We start from the raw sequence: 20,681 nt of genomic DNA, 5'->3' as shown, positions 1-20,681 counted from the left end.
CTGTTTTTTCTATAGTATGTAAAAATATATAGTTTAAAAACGCTGATTCCTATTCCTCTTTTGCAATGCACACACATTCAAAGATTGCAGATACGATAGTGGTGCCCGACTGATACCTTGTAGTTCAGTCCGTGTTTGGTCGAAAGCTATGGGAGTTCACAAAACAATCCACTGCCATGTTGCATCTGTGATGAAAAGGCTTCGGAGTCAACCCTGAACAAAAATCCAGAGCCGGAGTCCCTTAGGCAGTTCGTGGTCGCTTGTGACATCGTTCTGGCAACTCCTGCGACGCCGTTGGTGCCAAACCGTACCGATCTTTGTCGTTCCTTTGGATCCATCAGCTGCGTGAAGAGTGGGAACCTGCTGCATGGGTAACAGCTTGCTCCTCACATTCTTTCACCCAGGCACTGACAGAGTTAATAAAGACAAAATCAGCATCGACTGATTATGTGTGTGTGTCTGTGTGTGTGTGTATATATATATATATATGTATGTATATATAAACACACACACACTTTGTCTTCTTTGTCCATTTATTTTACTTTATTTCCGACCGTGTGGCCTAACGGATAAGGCGTCGGACTTCGGATCCGAAGATTGCAGGTTCGAGTCCTGTCACGGTCGCTTTTGTTTCCTATCCTTACCTTTGCGTATATTTGACTACTAGATAAGTACTTACTGATCATATAAATCACAGTAGTTAATGAATATATTACTGGAAAAAGAGAAAGAAGGAGGTGGAGATAAGGGGGGAACAGGGAAGAAAATGAGAGACAGGGAAGGGAGAGTACAAAACGAGACGGGAAGATGATATAGAAGGAAGGGAAACGATGAAAACAAAAATGGTAGCAAAAGACTGGGTGAGATGAATTAGGGAAACTGAAGGAGGTAGAGGAGAGATGGAGGAAAGAAGATGGGAGATCGGGAACAGAAGAGAGACGGAGGAAAGGAGAGTAGGGGAAAAGGGGGGGAGGAAAGAAGGGGGCGAGATAGGGAGGGAAGCAGAAAAGACGGCGAGAGGGAAAGATGGAGGAAAGGAGATGAGAGTGAAGAAGAGAGAGAAGGAGGAAAGGAGAGGAAGGGAGAGAGGGAGGAAAAGAGATGGAAGAGAAGAGGAGAATAGAGAAGTAGGAAATGAGAGGAGGATAGAAGGGGAGAGAGAAGAGAGAGGAAGGGATAAAAGGAAGGAAAGAGAGGGGACTGAGGAAGGGAGAGATATTAGGGGACAAGAGAGAGATAAGAATAGAGAAGAGAGAGATAAGAGTAGAGAGGAGAGAGAGAAGGGGAGTGGGAGAAGGGTAAGAGGGAGGGAGAGAAAGAGGAATTACGGACAACCTTAATCTCCCTCGATTAGATTAGGACTGAATTAATAAAAAACATGATTTTTTTTCCTTGATGCTATAAATAGATAAATGAGTAACGAGTATCAAATCCAGAAATTTTTTGTCAGTATACTGGATCCTTTGATAGAGTTGACCGCAGATAAAACACCTTTGTTGTTTGTTTTTTTAAGCATTCAGGGATCAGAATAAGAACCGTAAATGTACGAAAAATAAGACATCTGTTAGAACTGCTGATAAAAGAGAGAGAGAGAGAGAGAGAAAGAGAGAGAGAGAGAGAGAGAGAGAGAGAGAGAGAGAGAGAGAGAGAGAGAGAGAGAGAGAGAGAGAGAGAGAGAGGGGGGGGGGAAGGGGTATATAGATAGATAGATAGATAGATAGAAAGAGAGAGAGAGGGATAAATAGATAGATAGATAGAGAGAGAGAGAAAGAGAGATTTAACAACGCATATTTTTTTTTTTCAATTTTGTGTCCAAATCCACGAAAGACTCGCAGGTGGAGAGCATCGGCCGTGTAGTAAGAAGCAATACAGTGAAAGGCGTAGTCGTATGTGTTCCTGCTCTTTGTGTTGTATACACTTTTTTCTTTTTAGACACACACACACACATACAGTAGTAATTATCATCATTATTGTCAATAGTAGTATCAAATAATAACAGCAGAACATATAAAAAGAATAGAATATTCAGTTTGAGAAACATAAACATGTCAGAAAATCATATATGGGTATTAAGTCCATGTGAACTGACTGACAAAAGAGTTATTATAAATGTCCTCAACAAGTACAGTGGGAATTATAAAAGGAATTGGGTGTTTGCTCGTGTAAGTGAAATTATATATTCATAAATGTTTTTGAAGAAGTCATTATCATTTGCTGATGATATTTGTTTGTGATGTCGTTTTAAACCATAGACTAGAGTAACTATTTCATGAAGAGACAATTTTCAGAAAGCCATTCGCATTCTTAACCATCACACTGCATCGTTTTGGACTGAAATTAAACGTTTGGTTTTCATGGTGAATGCTAAATGATATGATAATGTCTTTGTCACTATTTCTCCAATAATATAATTTGTGTCTGTTCCCTTCACTGGACGGAAAAACGATTCAGTGGATCTGCCGTCGCTTCCCATACAAATCCCTGTATGTGATTGTGTGTGTGTGTGGGGGGGGGGGGGGGGGCGTGCACGAAGGCGTGGCTCCAAGGGTCTATTTTGTTCGCATTATCACCTTAAAGTCATCATGTATTTTGGGAATTTGTTATATTGTGAGGTTTAGTATGCACATCCTCACGGCCATACATGTATCTGAAAAAAAAAACTAAATGTCATGGAATTGTAAGATGCTCAATATGCGAGTGACCTCATCGGGAAACAACAATTCTTCTCAAATAATACTTCCAAGTGATTTTGCATCAACGAAGAAATTAGGGTAAGGTCATTTAGACAAAGAGAGAGAGAGAGAGAGAGAGAGAGAGAGAGAGAGAGAGAGAGAGAGAGAGAGAGAGAGCGAGGGAGAGCGAGGGAGAGAGAGAGAGAGAGAGAGAGAGAGAGAGAGAGAGAGAGAGAGAGAGAGAGAGAGAGAGAGAGAGAGAGAGAGAGAGAGAGAGAGAACATAATAAACTCGGGTGTTACATTTTTCCTCTTTCCCTCTTTAGTCAATCTGATTAAATATTTTACAAACACACACACACACACACACACACACAAACACACACACACACACACACACACACACACATACACACACACATACATATACACATATACGTATATATTAACATATCCACAGCACCGAACACGCATAAAGAGATAAATAAAAAATCAAGGGAAAGCAACCGCTATAATCATTTTCTTTGTTCCACTTCCATCACTGCAGCGGATTATGTCTAATCTGTAACGCTTTAAATCTTGAATTGAATGAAAATTGTTCCAACATTATCGCTTGGTCATTTATCTGCAATTTGGCCCTGAATGCACTCGTGATGAAAATTCGTTCTTCAGTGTTTAAATAGTTGGTGTGGCCATCGATAGGGTGGACATTGATAGACAGGTATTCATATAAATAGATAAAAATGGAGGCAGCAGCCGAGAGAAAGGGAGAGATCGGTATCACATGAATAGAGAACCTACTCGTCCCATCTATCGTATAAAATATAGTGGATATTATTACTGTTATTATGATAATTTTTACGGCTTCAGTATCTACCTCCCTGATGTATATATATATATATATATATATATATATATATATATATATATATATATATATATATATATATATATATATACAATACGTACACTGAAAACAAAAGGAAAAGAGTAGCGCCTACGTGACACAATTATCACTTGGCATCGGTTGGGGCCTTACCAACCATGCTACCAGGAAGTAATAATCAAATGTGGAAATTTGAAAAGTATAGGCATGTTTCTGTCTTTCTTTATGTGTGTTCGTGTGGATAAATCTGCGTCTATGTATTCATGTAAAATTAACGAAAATGATGATGCAACTTGTATAGATAATTGCAAAATATATTCTTTTCTACTAACACTTTGGTTTATTAGCAAGAAATGTCTTCGAGTTGTTTCAGGGTCACGCCACTGTATACAATAATGCATGCATATACAAACACAATTACTTATGACTAAGTTAAACGATTTCATTTCAAATTTGTTTCGACTTTATTGCTAGAGCAGATTCCCTGGAAGTCACTGATACTCGAAACAAACTATAATACGTGAATTATATATATATATATATATATATATATATATATATATATATATATATATTTACATATATATATATTATATATGTATGTACACACACACACATATGTGTGTGTGTGTGTGTGCGTGGTGATACCATGTGAGTAAACAGAAAAATATTCGTCTGACTCATTTCGAAAAGGAATATTAACGAAACATTGTATGTATTCTAAGCATATCAGTTATTCCATCGGCATTTTGTAGATGCTTATAAACAAGTGAATAAATAAATGCACAGATATAAAAATAGACAAAGAAAAACTTATTTGCAAGCAATCGTTTCTATATCGTTGAGGTTTTCACGATGTTAATGTATTTGTTTTAAAAATGGGTTATGAGTTACTAGTTGATATTAGTACTTCATCATGATACGCTTCCTCCGAAAATAAAGGTGACATTATTTGCATCAACTTTATTTGCAACACAACAACGGAAACTACGAATGATTTTTTAAGAACTCAAATATCCACATTCATCAAAGATCACCATATAAATCTACAATTCAGTTTATATAAATTTGTGATATTGTAACTGAAAGAGGTTCAGTCAACTTCAACAAGGCACAGGGTGGTCAGTCAAAGCATTCATAATAAACTTGGTAATGATTAAAGCGCATGGTAAAGAGTACAAAGTGTTTCTAACGGGAACTGGAATTCGGTGGTCTTTATGTTTGACAAAATATATTGAAATACGTTGCATCATGAATTTTAATGATTTAAATATATAAATATATCAGTCTAACAAGGTGTTCGCCGCTAATGACCTTAGCTGTTGCCGCGGGAGATAATCTAAATAATCAATCAATCATGAACAATTTGTATTTCTCACTGCTGACGTGTATTTCCTGTGTTTCCGTCAGCCTACATGTTGAGAGTAGTTATGAAAAGGATGACATAACAAAATGAGGAGTAGCGTGCATCAGTGTATATGAATGTATTAATCAAGTGACCATTTGAATCACCAGTATAGAAAAAGAGCTTTAGAAACAGTATTAAAAAGGAAATCTTAGAAAAGTGGGTGACCGATTAATAGCAAGAATAAACTAATAGCAATTAATCTTATGAATATATTCACTGTACAAAGATGAGATATGAATATAGACAGTGAGATCGATAAACAGCAAAATAGAGAGACAGAGATATATAAAGATAGTGAGATAGCAATATAGATAAACAGATAGTTATACAGCTAGTGAGATATAAAGTAAACAGTGAAGGTATACAGTAAGATAGATACACAGTGAGATATAAAGGTAGACAATGAGATAGATAGACACCAATATAGATAGATATAAATATAGTTAGATACAGTGAGATATACAGTAAACAGTGAAGGTATACAGTAAGATAGATAGACAGCAATATAGATAGATAAACAGTGAGATATAAAGGTAGACAGTGAGATATATAGACACCAATATAGATAAACAGTGATATAGACAACAATATAGATAGATAGAAATATAGTTAGAGACAGTGAGATATAAAGATAGACAGTGAGATAGGTAGACAGACAGTGGCTTTCCTGATCTTACTTTTCTTCACCAGGGCTCTTCGGAGTTCGCGTAAGGGCTTGCCATGTCCTCTACATTATTGGGATTGTAAATCTTACAAATTTGATGTTAATAACACACATACACACACACACATAGAGAGAGAGAGTAGTAATGAATACCGATTGATCCTATTTAATACTTTGAAAATCATTTCTGTCATCATACGCTCATTTAGCTGTAATTTCTATGTAATTGCACTTATATTAACACTATTTTGATGCTTTGGTTCACCGAATGAAAAATGTAACACAATGTTATCACAGAAATTCTTTCGTAATATATTAATCTGAATACGCAAAGTTAAGTAATTGTGTTATGCTATGCTATGATATTTTCATTTATAAATAGTTTGCATTTATTTTACTTTACTTTAGTTTATTTATTTTACATTTATTTTACTTTACTTTAGTTTATTTATTTTACATTTATTTTATTTATGTTGCATCTATTTTCATTTATAAATGAGTCTTTTTATTTTAGTGTGGTTTTGTGAGTATTTTGTCACTTTCCAAATATGTTTTTATTATGATTAAATTTCATTAGTAATTTATAACGAAAGGTGAGTAATTCATTGGTGAAAGATGTCAAATAATTGATAATGAAAGGAATTTAATTAAAATAATGCAGTATAGTCAGGGAAAAGTACGTAATAAGTAATGAAAAGTAAATAGTTTTACTTGAAAACATGATAAATCAGTCAAATAATTTACATAAGCATATAATAATCCAACAGCAATATTGAGAATTATGAATGGCATGAAGATTGAAATGATTGTGCTAATATTTCAGAAATTAACCTTTTCTTTACACATCAAATTGACAAATTGATGCAGTAAAACCTGGAGTATGTTTACACAAGGTAAATAATTATGATAATTCTCTAAGTATTTCTCAAAGCATGAGAAATAATTAGAAATCTCTCTCTCTCTCTCTCTCTCTCTCTCTCTCTCTCTCTTATATGGACCTTGTACTTATATGGACCTTGCTCCCTCTTTCTCACCTACTACCAGGCGACTTCTCCAGTGCAATTCTACAGCTTTAACTTAGAATTGACATATCTGTGTCAAAAATGCATCAGACACACAAATACAAGTACAAGTTCATAATTCATAAGATGATGCAACAACTGCTTATGTTAAATAGACCGCTAATTACATAGTCATCAAAGTTCGTCTGAATGGAGGAATGGTTAACGAAGGAATCTGGTAATCCTGGAGACCCGCGTTCGAGACTGTTCCATGCCAAGTGTGGAATCACACGTAGGCCCATTTTTGGATCAGATTTTTTCTTTGTTATTTGCATTCATGAACAGGTAATGGAATAGTATGGAATGCTAAAGAGAGAGAGAGAGAGAGAGAGAGAGAGAGAGAGAAATGTAAATTCAAATACTCCATATGATAAGTTCCATGATTAACTGTTTTTCCAATATGCAGTTTATCTTGTATTATTATAAATTCCATCGCCGCATTAAAACAAAAGTATTAATCATAAAACTTTTCATTATATGAATGTTCTATCAAAATAAACATGTTAATATGCATGTTATATCATCTTTTTTCTTTTCTTTAATTGATCTTTCCTCTCGTAGACAAAAGTATTTTTTGTGTAATAATGATACCCTTGTGTAATTCTCTTTTCAATTTTCTCACTTTTTTATTCTGTAAATTCTTTTTACATTGTTCACGATTATTCAAAAATGGTTAATCATGTATAGTGTTAGTCGCAAAGCAATATCATCATAATCTGACAAGAATGATGTTAAAATATAGGTCAGTTTGTGAATCAAGGTTCCCTTTATTGCGCCAGTACCTTCAATGTAATCATCAGTGCTTTGTTCCCTTTGTCATTCCATATTGAATTGATGAATTATATGCTTATATAATTAAAATCTTCATGATAATCCACCTTATGAATTTGATTGCAAAATTATAATTCAAGACATATACAAAGCATGGTTTTCTGGTCGCTCCCTCCCTCTCAGTGCTATCCCCGGCCTCCCTCCTCTCTATGACATCTGACTAGGCGATTTCGGTTCAATTCTACATCTTGAAATTGTGGCATAGAATTGGCATACATGCGTCAAAACTGTATCAGAGAGAGATTCATCATTCACCTGGCGATGCAACAAATGCCTAGGTTAAATTGACTGCTAATTTCGTCATTAGAGAAGTTCGTGTGAATGGAGGAATGGTTAACGTACTGACAAACAAGTATATAGATAGAAAGATCGATAGATATACAAAACACAGTTTATGTTTTATGATAAATTTGCACCTTGAAATTTCTTGATGGAAACGGTAGCAGGAATGATACTATTAATAGTTTAAAGATTTTTTCTTCTTCACACTAGACAGACAGACAGGCAGACGGTCAGATAGATTGGCAGTAAGATAGATAGATAGACAGTGAAATTAATTGGCAGACAGTAAGATAGATATACATATAGTAAGATAGTCGATCGTAGGAGATAGATAGTGATATAGATAAACAGATTTTGAGATAGATAGACTAATAGACAGGAGATAGATTGGCAAATAGTGAGATAGACAGATTGACAGTGAGATAGATATACATGTAGACAATGAGGTAGATAAATACAGTGAAATAGATAGACATATAGTGAGATAGACAGATAGACAGTGAAATCGATAGATAAATACATAGATAGATAGATTGTCTATCCGAGGATTTTATAAGTTTTGTAATAGATGAATATAGGTATTTCAAATACAGTTGTTATGCTTCTCAAAACTTATGTCATCGTTAATAGATGTTATTGTTAATATCTATTTCTATTACTCTTATGACTGTTGTTATTATTGTTTTACTATTATTACTACATTAAATTGCTTCATTATTCTGATCACCCTTATTATGATTGTTATTGTTGGTGTCATTAATTCTCTCATCTTTGACGTGTTCCTTTTTTTCTTGTGTTTCTTTCTCTCAGTCGTATCCGTTTTCTGTCCTCTCACTTTTATACATTTTTGAAAATAACCTGGGTTGTGGCTACAAACACACAGACAGACAGTCTTGCTCTCTCTCTCTCTCTCTCTCTCTCTCTCTCTCTCTCTCTCTCTCTCTCTCTCTCTCTCTCTCTCTCTCTCTCTCTCTCTCTCTCTCTCTCTCCATCTGTCTATTTATCCCTCATTTTGTTTATTCTTTGTATGTATTTATGAACATATACGTTACTCGCACGAAAAGAGAGCACTAAGCATATTCTAGGGACACTCACATCCAAAAAAAAACAACAAACTGACATACGTTGCAGCTCATTAACCCCAAAGAGCACGATTACTAAATATCCAAGATGGCCTAATGAGTTAAACACCTGCCTTCGAGGCGGGGGGACTGGGGTTCGATTCCCCAGTCCTTTCCATTTTACTTTCGATTCCGTGGCTGTATATTGATTTATGAATGATATCGTCAAAAAGGTAACATTTAGATGTGATAATCATCAAAAAATTGTATGAAGTGTGTGTAAGCGATTGTATGCGTTTATATGTGTGTAACGCATAAGTACATACATATTTGAATGGCAAAACACAGCAAAGTTATAGTAATGGAAGATATAAGGTACAGGAGAGAGAAGATGATAGGAAGATAGAGGCGGAGGAGGGGAGATATCTTTACAAACTATACATATAATTTTTATCAATTATAATGTAGTAACTCACCTGATTTATAACTTTACTGACTGAGGATTTTACATGAAAAACAAAGAAAATAAAGGATCAACATTGTTTTTAATGTTTGTGGGTTTTTGGTTTGCGATGTAATTATTACATACTTTTTTGCTTATGCTTGTGTGTGATGTGTTTAGTATTTAACCCGCTAGCAGGAAGTTTGGTTGAATTCAGTCCTAAATATTCTAATCCTTCCTATTTGATGTAAAGTTTTATCAAACCGAAAGCAATGAGATATACAGTGTTTATCTGTGTTATCTGTTTGATTATTTCTACTAATGGGAAAATTGTTAATAAGATTAGTACATTTATGGCCGTAAAATCGAACCCCATCTTGGATATTTACTAAACTGCGTTTCGGAATGAATAAGCTGTAGTTTCGCAGACTGCATTTGGTTTGTTTGTTTGTCTTTATTTTGCGATGTGATTGTTATTATGATATATATAGCCTGTACCTCTTTTCCCGAGGGGGGTGTGTATATATGTGTTAAAAAAAAAGGGATAGAAATAAATAAATATCTAAGTACATAAATCTTGATAGATAGTAAGAGGGATAGATGGGTGGATAGACAGACAGAGAAATGGATAGATAAACAGAAAGTTAGAAAGATGAGAAGATAGATATATAGTAAGATGGATAGACAGATAAATAGATATATAGATGGATAGATAGACAGTGAGAGATAAACAGATAGACAGTGAAGTAGATAGACAGACAGTCATATAGATAATTTTTTAGACAGTGAGATAGACAGATATACAGTAATATAGACAGATAGACAGTGAGGTATACAGAGAGTCAGTAAGATAGGTAGATAGATAGTGAGATAGACTGTAAGATATATTTCATAGTTTTAATGTGGCGATAAAAAAGGACTGCATATTGGAAATATATATATATATATACATATATATATATATATATATATATATATGTATGTATGTACGTATATGTTTATATATATATATGTATATATATACATACAAATATATACATATATACACATATATACATATATACATATATATATGCATATGCTTATATATGTACATATAACGTATATATATATATATATATATATATATATATATATATATATATATATATATATATATCCGCGCGCGCGTGTGTGTGTGTGTATCTTATCTTTTAAATAAGGTCTTGATACAGGAATGTCATTTCTGTCAAGTAATGAATCGACTCTATTGTAGCAATAAATGCTGATGGGTTGCTAAGAAAATGTTGAAGATAAGAAATTTCAAGGTCGTAATGCGGCGATTAAATTTATATTAATAAAAGATAAACTGCACTATCGATATATATATATATATATATATATATATATATATATATAAATGCTCGGTTATTTGTCATATTTGTTTATATATTTTAACTTTTCATATTTCTCTATTTATGTTGAATTTCCTGTATAACTGATATCAGCAAAAACATGTGTCAATATGTATCAAGGAAAAGTGAATAATAAATGAATAGTAATTAGAAAATTTACGAGAACTTTGATGTAACATTTCTTTCTAAATGTCACCTATTTCATATGCAGTTTGTGGATAGTAATATATGAATAAATAAATACATAGATAGATTAAAAGCTAAAGAAATTAATTTTTAAATATTTTGAATCACTTTTTTCTCACCTTGGTACTCGGACACACACACCTAATAATAATAATAATGAATAAAATCACGCACATATATAGCATGAAAATAATGTAGAGTCAGCCGTTAAACCTCCTTTCCAGTTAGAAATACATGGCCATTTTTCAATAGTAGATCACATATGAATACATCGTCATTGAGTAAAATGTGGGATATATTACTAAAAGTTCACGGAGAATCTCTGAAAAGAAATCGATCACAGGGACAAGAATCCGTCCTAGGTAACTTTTCACCTTAACGTGACCAGAGATAACACATTGTAATGGAATAAATGGTGACAATATATTCACAACTCAGATATTACTTGAAGTCCTTGTTCTTAATTGAGATCGCTCATTCATTATCATATGTTTCCCCGGTAAAATGAACAATGTTCAAGGTTTAGATTACACGCACAAAGGCACAAGTATTCAAGCGGCGGATTAAATCTGGTCTGAAAGACTTAAAATGTCTCTGGTAAATATTGCTCTTGAAATTAATGAAAATTGTTGTACTCGTGATTAAAATTCTTCATTTGTTTTTAAATAGTTGGTGTGGTCATTGATAGGATGGGTATAGACAGACAGTCATATAAAATAAGATACAAAGAGAGGCAGCAGCCGAGAGAGAGAGAGAGCGGTGCCGTGTGAATAGATAGCCTCCTTGGCCTCTATTGTATAAAATAATAGATATCACTGTTATCATGATCATGTTTACGGCTTCATTATCTACCTCCCTATTGTATATATATGCAATAAGTACGCTGAAAACAAAAGGAAAAGAGTAGCGCCTACGTGACACAAGTGTCACTTGGCATCGGTTGGGGTCGATCGTGGGACTCTCGCATGAGAGGAAGGGACCATACCAACCATGCTACTCAGTAGTACTAACTAATTCAGTGATTTGGGAATTTGAACAGCATAGACATATGTTTGTGTCTTTGTTTATATGGTGTGTGCGAGTCGTAATGGATAGATCTGCGCCTTGTATTTACGAAGGTTGTCTATAGTTTTTTTTTTTTTATATAAACTTTACATTACCAATATATTATATATATAGATAATGCCTACGGTTCCTGATTAAGAAAAAATAGTGAACTTCCTAGCTCTGTGATTAACGTCAAACGTATCTATATGATTTATTTCCGGTCGTAAGGTTAACGAAAATTATGAAGTATTCTAAAATATCGTTTTCAGGGAAGTTTAATAACAAGAAATGTTTTTGTGTCGTTTCAGGGTCACGCCATTGTATACAAAAAAATATATGCGTATAAAAGCACAGTTAGATATGACTTAGTCAAACATTTTAAACTATAATATTTTAAATTTTATATCCATCCATATATATACATATATATGTAAGGATATGCTAATCATATAGACCCGCGTCCGAGAGTATTCCATGCCAAGTGTGGAATCACTCGCAGGCCCATTTTTGGGAGGGATTTTTTTCTTTATCGTTTTAATTGTATTCATGTCATCCTTTTAGTTTTGCTGATGTGGATTATAAAGGAAATTTAACATAATCAGAGAATGGAGTTGTATGAAATGTTAAAATATATTAACATATGTAAATTCATAGTTCCATGATTAACTGACAAACAAATATATATATATATATATATATATATATGTATGTATGTATATTTGTGTGTGTGTGCAATATACAGTAAATTTTCAACCTTGGGATTTCTTAGTGGAAGCGGCAGCAGGAATGATACTTTGAAGATTATTCTTTGTTTTTTTTCTTCCTCACACTCCATCAGCATTTATTGCTACTACAGAGTCGTTTCATAATTTGACATTTCTGTATCCACCAATCGTTAACTCTCTCACTCTTCATTATCCACAGGATATTCATCTAATTTAACACACGCTGGGCTGGTTTAACTGAAGATAACTTAAACAAGTCTGATTTTTACTCTCAACAGTAACATTTCATCTAAGGGGAGACGCTAATATTTTAAATTGTGTTGTTTATTAATAGGATGTGTTTAGCTTGTCATTTAGTCATTATGCGCATGTGTCTGTGTGTGTGTAACGCATACGTATATACATATTTGAATGGCAAACAACAGCGTAACAAGATAGTATGCTTAAACAGAAGAGATAAAATTTCCAGTTTGTGTTAATTATCAATAGAATATGCTTAGTCAGCAAAACAATGCATAACACGATAATATAAATAAACATAAACAATAAAAGATATAAGATGCAAAAGGAGAGGGAGATTTTAAATTCGTGTTATCAATCAACAGAATATGTTTAGTTTGTATATCTTCGTAAATTTGTCTCCGTGTTTAAGTTTGTGTGTGTGTGTGTGTGTGTGTATATAACGCATGCGTACAGAAAGATTAGTAAACAGTAAAAGACATGAGACAGGAGAGGGAGAGAGAAAGAGAGAGAGAGATGCTTGAGAAGATGAACATAGAGAGGGAAAAGAAGATACGAGACTGGGAAGAAAGGAAACAAGGAGGAAAAGGCACAGACCAATGACATGATGAGATGAAATAACCAAATTCCTCATGAAATATGTAGGCCTATCCATAACTACAATCGACATGACAAATTTCATGACTACATACCGTTAATTCGATTAAGAAAATGCGAGATTTTATATTTATAATATATATGTAATATATATATATATATATATATATATATATATATATATACAGAAAGAGAATGAATAGGAAGTTAGAGATAGGGTATCTTATGCGTATATATGATCTCAAATTAGTCACCGGGTGGCAGGTCACCCTTTTAAAATATTTGCTTCTTCTGACTGAAGATTTGAAATCACTCATGAGAAAGAATCGGATGAAATACAGCAAAAATCAAAGATGAACATTTTTTGTTTATTTTTTGTATATGATGTAATTCTTGGACTTGGATCGGCGTTTAGTATTGAGATAACGATTAAAAGAAAAAGAAAAACAAGATAAAGAAGAGTAAAAGACACAGTAGAGAAAAAAAGGCTGAACTTCTTTGGGAGAGAAAAATCGTTAAATGGAGATATGGATATTTTTGGGGTTTGTTTTGGTTTGCGATGAAATTATCATTTGAATGTTTTTATTTGAACACTTCTGAATATGTTTGTAAGTGTGTGTGTGTGTGTATGTGGAAATAAAAGTATGAGACTAATCGTCCGGCAAATACGTGTATTATATTTTTGATAAATTAATCTCATCTAAATTATAAGCATCAATATGTTTTCCCTAATACATTCTATCTAATGATTACAGTGCATTAACGTGAACATGTCGATGCTTGTGTTAAAGATAAATATTTAAATTAACGAAACATTTAATATACTCATTTTCGGGAAACTGGTCCCAGAACACCTTTGGACGCGCAAACCCTCATATAAGAATGACATACTATCTATCTGTACTTATGTATATATTATATTTAATTATGTGTGTGTGTGTGTGTGTTTGCGTGTGTATGCCTAAAAGTGTTTACAGACCAATCGACACATATATTAACATATTTAAATTCAGATACTCCTGATAAGTTCCATGATTAGCTGACAGACAAGTGTATATGTATATAGAGAGATAGATATCCAAAATACAGTTTATATTTTATGATCAATTTGCCGCATTACAGCCTTGAATTTTCCTAAGCGACAGCAGGAATGATACTTTTGATAGTTTCAATATTCTTCGTTTTTTCTTCACACTTCAACAGCATTAATTGCTACTACAGAGTTTCATAACTTGACAGAAACGGCATACCTGTATCCGAACCATTTTTAAAAATTAAGATACAAACAAGTGCATATTTAGATAATCAGGATATCAGAATTTGGATTATTTTGTTGTTGTTGTTGTTGTTTATCGATTTTGAGTCAATAAGTGTGTACATGGTGATATTATCCTGATCAATATTAACCTTAAGGTAATATTTCAAATAAAATTCGTGACTGATTTTTTAGAAATTATTACTTTTGAGAAAAACATCCTTTACACAACTAATTTGACTTCAAAATAATTGCTGTACATTTGCTTCACCTTATGACTTCTCGCTGCTGTAATCCACATTAAATTCCAGTGTGAAAGAACTTTGAGTCATATATCGCTACGAGAAAAGGTAATTCAGTAACATAACATTTGCCAAAACAAGCCACATCCTTTCACCTCAAAGCTGCCGCTTACCCTTCCGAAAGTGACTTGTAACTCAGCACAAAACTAATGTTTCGTTATTGTTCCAGATGCGAGACTTTTAATTGCCATCAGTATCATCTAAATTTATACACGCCTCATCTTTTAACCTTTCTGAATACTGCCATAAATGATAATTGGGAGTAAAAATCTACGACATAGTTTTTTTTTAATTATATTTATTTGAATATATCTCATTTGTTACTGAATCGGAAATCTGATTACATCGGCTTATTAATTACAACATATTGGATTTACTAGCTTCTCTAAGGGTCCTGTCAGGTCCTGACGTTGGCAACTCTTCTCTTGATCTTAGGACGATGCTGAGTAAGACGGAGGAGCTCGGTCTTGGTTCGACCAGTTGTGTTGGTTCTTCTAGCGTTCCTTCAACGGGTATTTTCTCTATGCCTTCTTCTTTCATTTTATCCAGAAATTGAAGTTGCCTTTCTGTGATGCAGTTCATCCCTTTTCTCGCTTCCTTAACTTTCTGTCAGATTGCAGTGTTAGCTTGCATTTCTGTCCAAGAAACTTTCAACATTTTCAATAACTCCGCATTTCAAAGGCGTCAATGCGCGTTTTCATTTCATTATTTATTGTCCATGACTCGAATCATAAAGCATTATCGACCAGATGTGACATTTAAACAAATCTTTTCTTGGTTTCCGTGCTAATTTTCTTCGCTATAGCATTTTATTTTTCTTTACTTGCTGTTGGATAAAATCAGGGTATGAAGGACAGGGGAGAGGGGAAGGGTAAGAATATAAAGCAATCGACAGTTGTTGGTAAAAAATATAATGACATCAATGTGAATGACAATGGTGAATATGAAAACTATGATATATATGATGATAATGATAATCGTGCTAATGATAATCAAATGATGATAATCACATTAATGGCGCGATATTTATTATGAATAGATAGCAACAATAACAATGGCAATGGTGATAACTACAACAATGATGGTGGTAATTTTGATAATGTGAGCTACAAGTGAATATTGATGCGCTGTCTTTTTCATATGCAGAATGTATCAATTGAATATGAATCGATGTGGTCTTAATCATCGTAATGGTATTTTTAAGAATATATTTATATATATATATTTGTTCAAGTAAAACTTTTACACATTAAAACATTGATATAGAACAAGTGGCAATAAAAGTAGTAGCTAGGCTCTCTGGATCAGCATATTTCATGATTAGCTCTCTTGCGTTTTGATATTAATTTAATAATAACTTTGTCATAAAACTATATAAACAAAAACAAAGATGGTTACAGTAACAGCCGCTCTATTCCCCTTCCCTCCACACACGTACAGAGATGGACAAGAAAAGAGAAAGAAAGAAAAAAGAAGAAAATAATATAAAATGTATTATAAAAGAGAAAATAATGGTTTAATTTCTCAGCCTTTTTATTATTGTTTATTTATTCTATTATTGTTATTATTACCTCCAACAGAAACGCTTATGTAAATTTATGTAATGTCATGACTGGTATGTCACTAAGAAAATTCCGATAACTACTTCTGTGTCGCCAGAACCATAGAAGAGTAAAATTTGAATGACGTGGCCTGATATGAATGGCTAAATGTCACGTGACAAGAGATGTACTTGTGTTAGGTATTGATTGTCAAGTTTCTTGTTCATTCATCGACATATTTCAATCTTCACGCCTTTTATCATTCTCAGTAGAGCTGTTGGAGTAAGATAAAAAACATAAAAGAAATGTATGTAAATTTTTAAAAGTATCTTGGGGAAAATGAGAAAAATAACAAGTAAAATAAAAAAAAGAAAAGAAATAGATGTATTTTGTTAAAAGTATCTTAATTTTAGAAATTTCAGGATTGAAATGCAGCTATGAACTCTATGATAACAAAAGATAAGCTGCAAATTTACACATACACTTGTTGGTCTATGTAAAGGGTTTGTGTTTTAGTGATGGTTTCACTATTTAGTTTGTTCGTAATTGTACGTATGTGTTGTGCGTATATGGTGTGTGTGTGTGAGGTGTAAGTGTCCCTTTGGTTCGCCTCCACCGTTCGGATGGCAGTTTCGACCCCACCAAAGCCTCATGTCAACCATTATCGGTGGTTGCCTTTCTATTGTTTGCCACTCTACTCCGAGCTCCACACCTGAAGACTTGTAAGTCCACTTTATTTAGTTTGTACATATTGTATGAGTATATATCAATATATTCAATTTGTGAATGGTGAATAAAATACGGTGAAGTGATATAGGGAAAATTAAGGCAGAAAACTATTTTTACGAACTATTTATTACAGCCTCTTTATGCTGAGTTGCTTATATCTGCAACCCCTCTAGTGATGGCCGAGTAGCTGATATCTGCTGCCCCTTCTATTGGTGCTGAGTAGCTGACAAGCGCAGCCCGCTCTACCAGTGTTGGAATAATCAAAAATGGTTATTAGTATAAGGATACTTTTATCTCATTTATCAATGATATACCTCATATTACCTAAACTAAGGTAAAAATACATTTTGTTAAGTTACCCATATAAGAGTATGTTTTCTTTTTTGTACGCCATCTAGCGGCAGACTTCTATATCCTTAATGTAAACAACCCTCGGGTGTACTGCGTAGATCCTCCTCAACTACAGAGTTAAGCGCATCAACTCTTGTGTTTCAATAATCCCCACAACGAGTCATATATATGCATTGACCATTCAAACTGGCTTAATACACGCAGGGAAGATGAATTCTTCTGTCATATCAACAGGTTATGGGCCCAGATTTAAGACATTTGATGGGAATGCAAACAATTATGACTTGTGGGAAGAACATTTTCAAGGTGTGTTGTATGTTATGAAATTACATCTTGCATTTGATAAGCATGCTTCTGAACGCCCAGATGGTTATAATCTGGAGGATGCCACAAGGACAATCTACAGTTATTTGACTTGCTACCTTGACAGAATGTCACTTGGCATGATAAAACGTGAAGCAAGAGGAGATGGCGTAAAAGCTTTAGCAGTGCTACGAAAGCATTACATGAGAGAAACACACCACAGATTATATGCTTTATGGGGGTCATTTATAAACAAAAGAATGGAAGATGGCAGTGTTACAGAGTATCTATCATCCATGGAGGAAATAGTATCAGCACTAAGAGAATCAGGTGAGAGTGTTAGTGATCGTCTCTTAGTGACAAGTACACTGAAAGGACTTCCACCAAAGTACAACAAATTTGTAGATGTTGCTAATCAACGTGACCCACCATATGAGTACACTGGATTAAAGACAGCCATATTGAGCTATGAAGATCGCCTCAGAGAAAATTCTGGTACAGAAAGAGTGATGTTAGCCCATGGCAACAGTACATTTAAACAGAAGAGATGCTTTAAGTGTGGTGAACCAGGCCATTTTGCATCAAAATGTAATAAACGTGGTGAGTTTGAAGGAGTAAACAAATATCAGAATAATAAGAAATGGTGTGAATTGCATCAGTCAAGAACTCACAATACCAGTGAATGTAGGACAAAGAACCCCAGGAAGAATAACAACTCAGTAAATTCTGCTAATGACACAAGCGAAGAACAAAATTATGAATATTCTTTCCATATTACACACTCATCAAGGTTACGACCTGTTGAAGGGACCTCGGAGTTGTGTGACATTGGAAAACAGAATATATCAAGCTTAGAAGCAGATGAAAGTTTACTGATGATTGACAGTGGTTGCACTTCACATATAGAGATAAATGAACCAAAATTTGTGAGATTTCAAGAGTCTTTTGATCCACAAAACCATTACATAGAACTGGCAGATGGCCAAAGGCAACAAGGAACTGTACAGGGAGTTGGTGATGTCAAAGACTTTATCCAAGATAGAGACGGCAACTCAAGGAGTATTGTGTTAAAAGATGCACTATACATACCAGGATTTAAGCAAAACATCATGTCAGTATGGAAAGCCATTAAGAGTGGACACAGCATTACTTTTTCCCCTAATGGCAGTTCACTAACCACCAAAGATGGTAGAGTATTTGACATTGTAGAGAAAAACAAATTGTTCTACTTACGCAGAGGTAAGCTACACACAAACTCTCAAATGGATAAACTCAATAAGATCCATTCAGGAGAAGCAAAGCACACCCTAGAGGATTGGCATAAAATTCTAGGACACTGCAATGTGACTGATGTACAAAAGCTTGAAGCAACTGTTGACGGAATGCACATTTTGAGTAAAAACAAGTTCAGCTGTACCACATGTGCTCTTGGTAAGATGACACAGTATAGAAATAGAGAGCCTGACAAAAAGGCTACACAGTCTTTAGATTTAGTACACTGTGATGTAGTAGGACCTATTGATCCAGCAGCTAAAGGAGGTTACAGGTACAGTGTCTCTTTCATAGATGACTATTCAGGAGCTCTTAGAATCTACCTCATTAAGAATAAGGGTGATACAGTGCATGCTATGAAGAGATATCTTGCAGAAACAACACCATATGGCAGTATAAAACGCCTGAGATGTGACCATGGAACAGAATTTACAAATAAGGAATTCAGAACACTCCTTATAGAGAATAAGATTAAACAAGAGTTTTCTGCACCCTACTCTCCACATCAAAACGGAACAGTTGAGAGATCACACAAATCAATTTTTGACATGGCTCGATGTTTACTGATTGAGTCCAAATTACCCAAAGATATGTGGGGCTATGCTGTGAAGGCTGCTTGTTACATCAGGAATAGGTGCTATAATCCCAGAACTCGGAAGACTCCAGTGGAAATGCTTACTGGAAGACGGCCAAACATCAGCAAAATGAATATATTTGGAGTAAGATGTTTCGCATATGAACAAGAGAAGAAGAAACTTGATCCCAGGAGTAAGGAAGGAATATTTGTGGGCTATGATGACCAGAGCCCAGCCTACTTAATTTACTTCCCAGAATCTCAAACAGTAAAGAAAATAAGATGTGTTAAGTTAATGGAGAACTTACCCAATGTAACTGAGCCACCGAATGATGAGCAAACCTCAGATGAAGATGACATCTTGGTGGAGACTAGACTTCAAGGAAATCAAGACGAAACACAAGATAACATAGGTGAAGAAAGAAGATATCCAACTCGAGAAAGACGTAAACCCTCAAAATTAGATGACTACATTACTGAGGAACTGGACGACAGTACCTCCAGTGTGATACATAATAGCTTTATACATCATTGCTACCGAATGTCACATATCCCAGTACCAGTCACCTACCAAGAGGCTATTGCATCTCCAGAAGGACCCCAGTGGAAGAAAGCAATGGACGAGGAAATCTCTTCACTCCAAGACAATAACACATATGACCTTACCACACTGCCTGAGTCACATACAGCAGTAGGTGGGAGATGGGTCTATCAAGTAAAACCTGGACCAAACAAGGAAGAAAAATACAAAGCAAGGTACGTCGCCAAAGGATATTCACAGGTAAAAGACATTGACTATGGAGAGACCTTTGCACCAACAGCAAGAATGTCTACACTTCGTGCTTTATTGGATGTGACT

General features: G+C 34.4%; 1 non-coding gene across 1 annotated transcript; it reads left to right on the top strand.

Moving 5' to 3' along the window:
• Positions 1-551: 551 nt before the first annotated feature.
• Trnar-ucg lies at positions 552-624 on the top strand. The gene has a single exon. It is a non-coding gene; the product is annotated as a tRNA-Arg (tRNA).
• The last annotated feature ends 20,057 nt before the right edge of the window (positions 625-20,681 follow it).

The sequence above is a fragment of the Penaeus chinensis genome, chromosome 10 (assembly GCF_019202785.1).
Source record: "Penaeus chinensis breed Huanghai No. 1 chromosome 10, ASM1920278v2, whole genome shotgun sequence".
Taxonomy (NCBI): domain Eukaryota; kingdom Metazoa; phylum Arthropoda; class Malacostraca; order Decapoda; family Penaeidae; genus Penaeus; species Penaeus chinensis.
The sequence above is the reverse complement of the archived record's forward strand: the minus strand, read 5'-3'. Positions and strand labels throughout refer to the sequence as shown.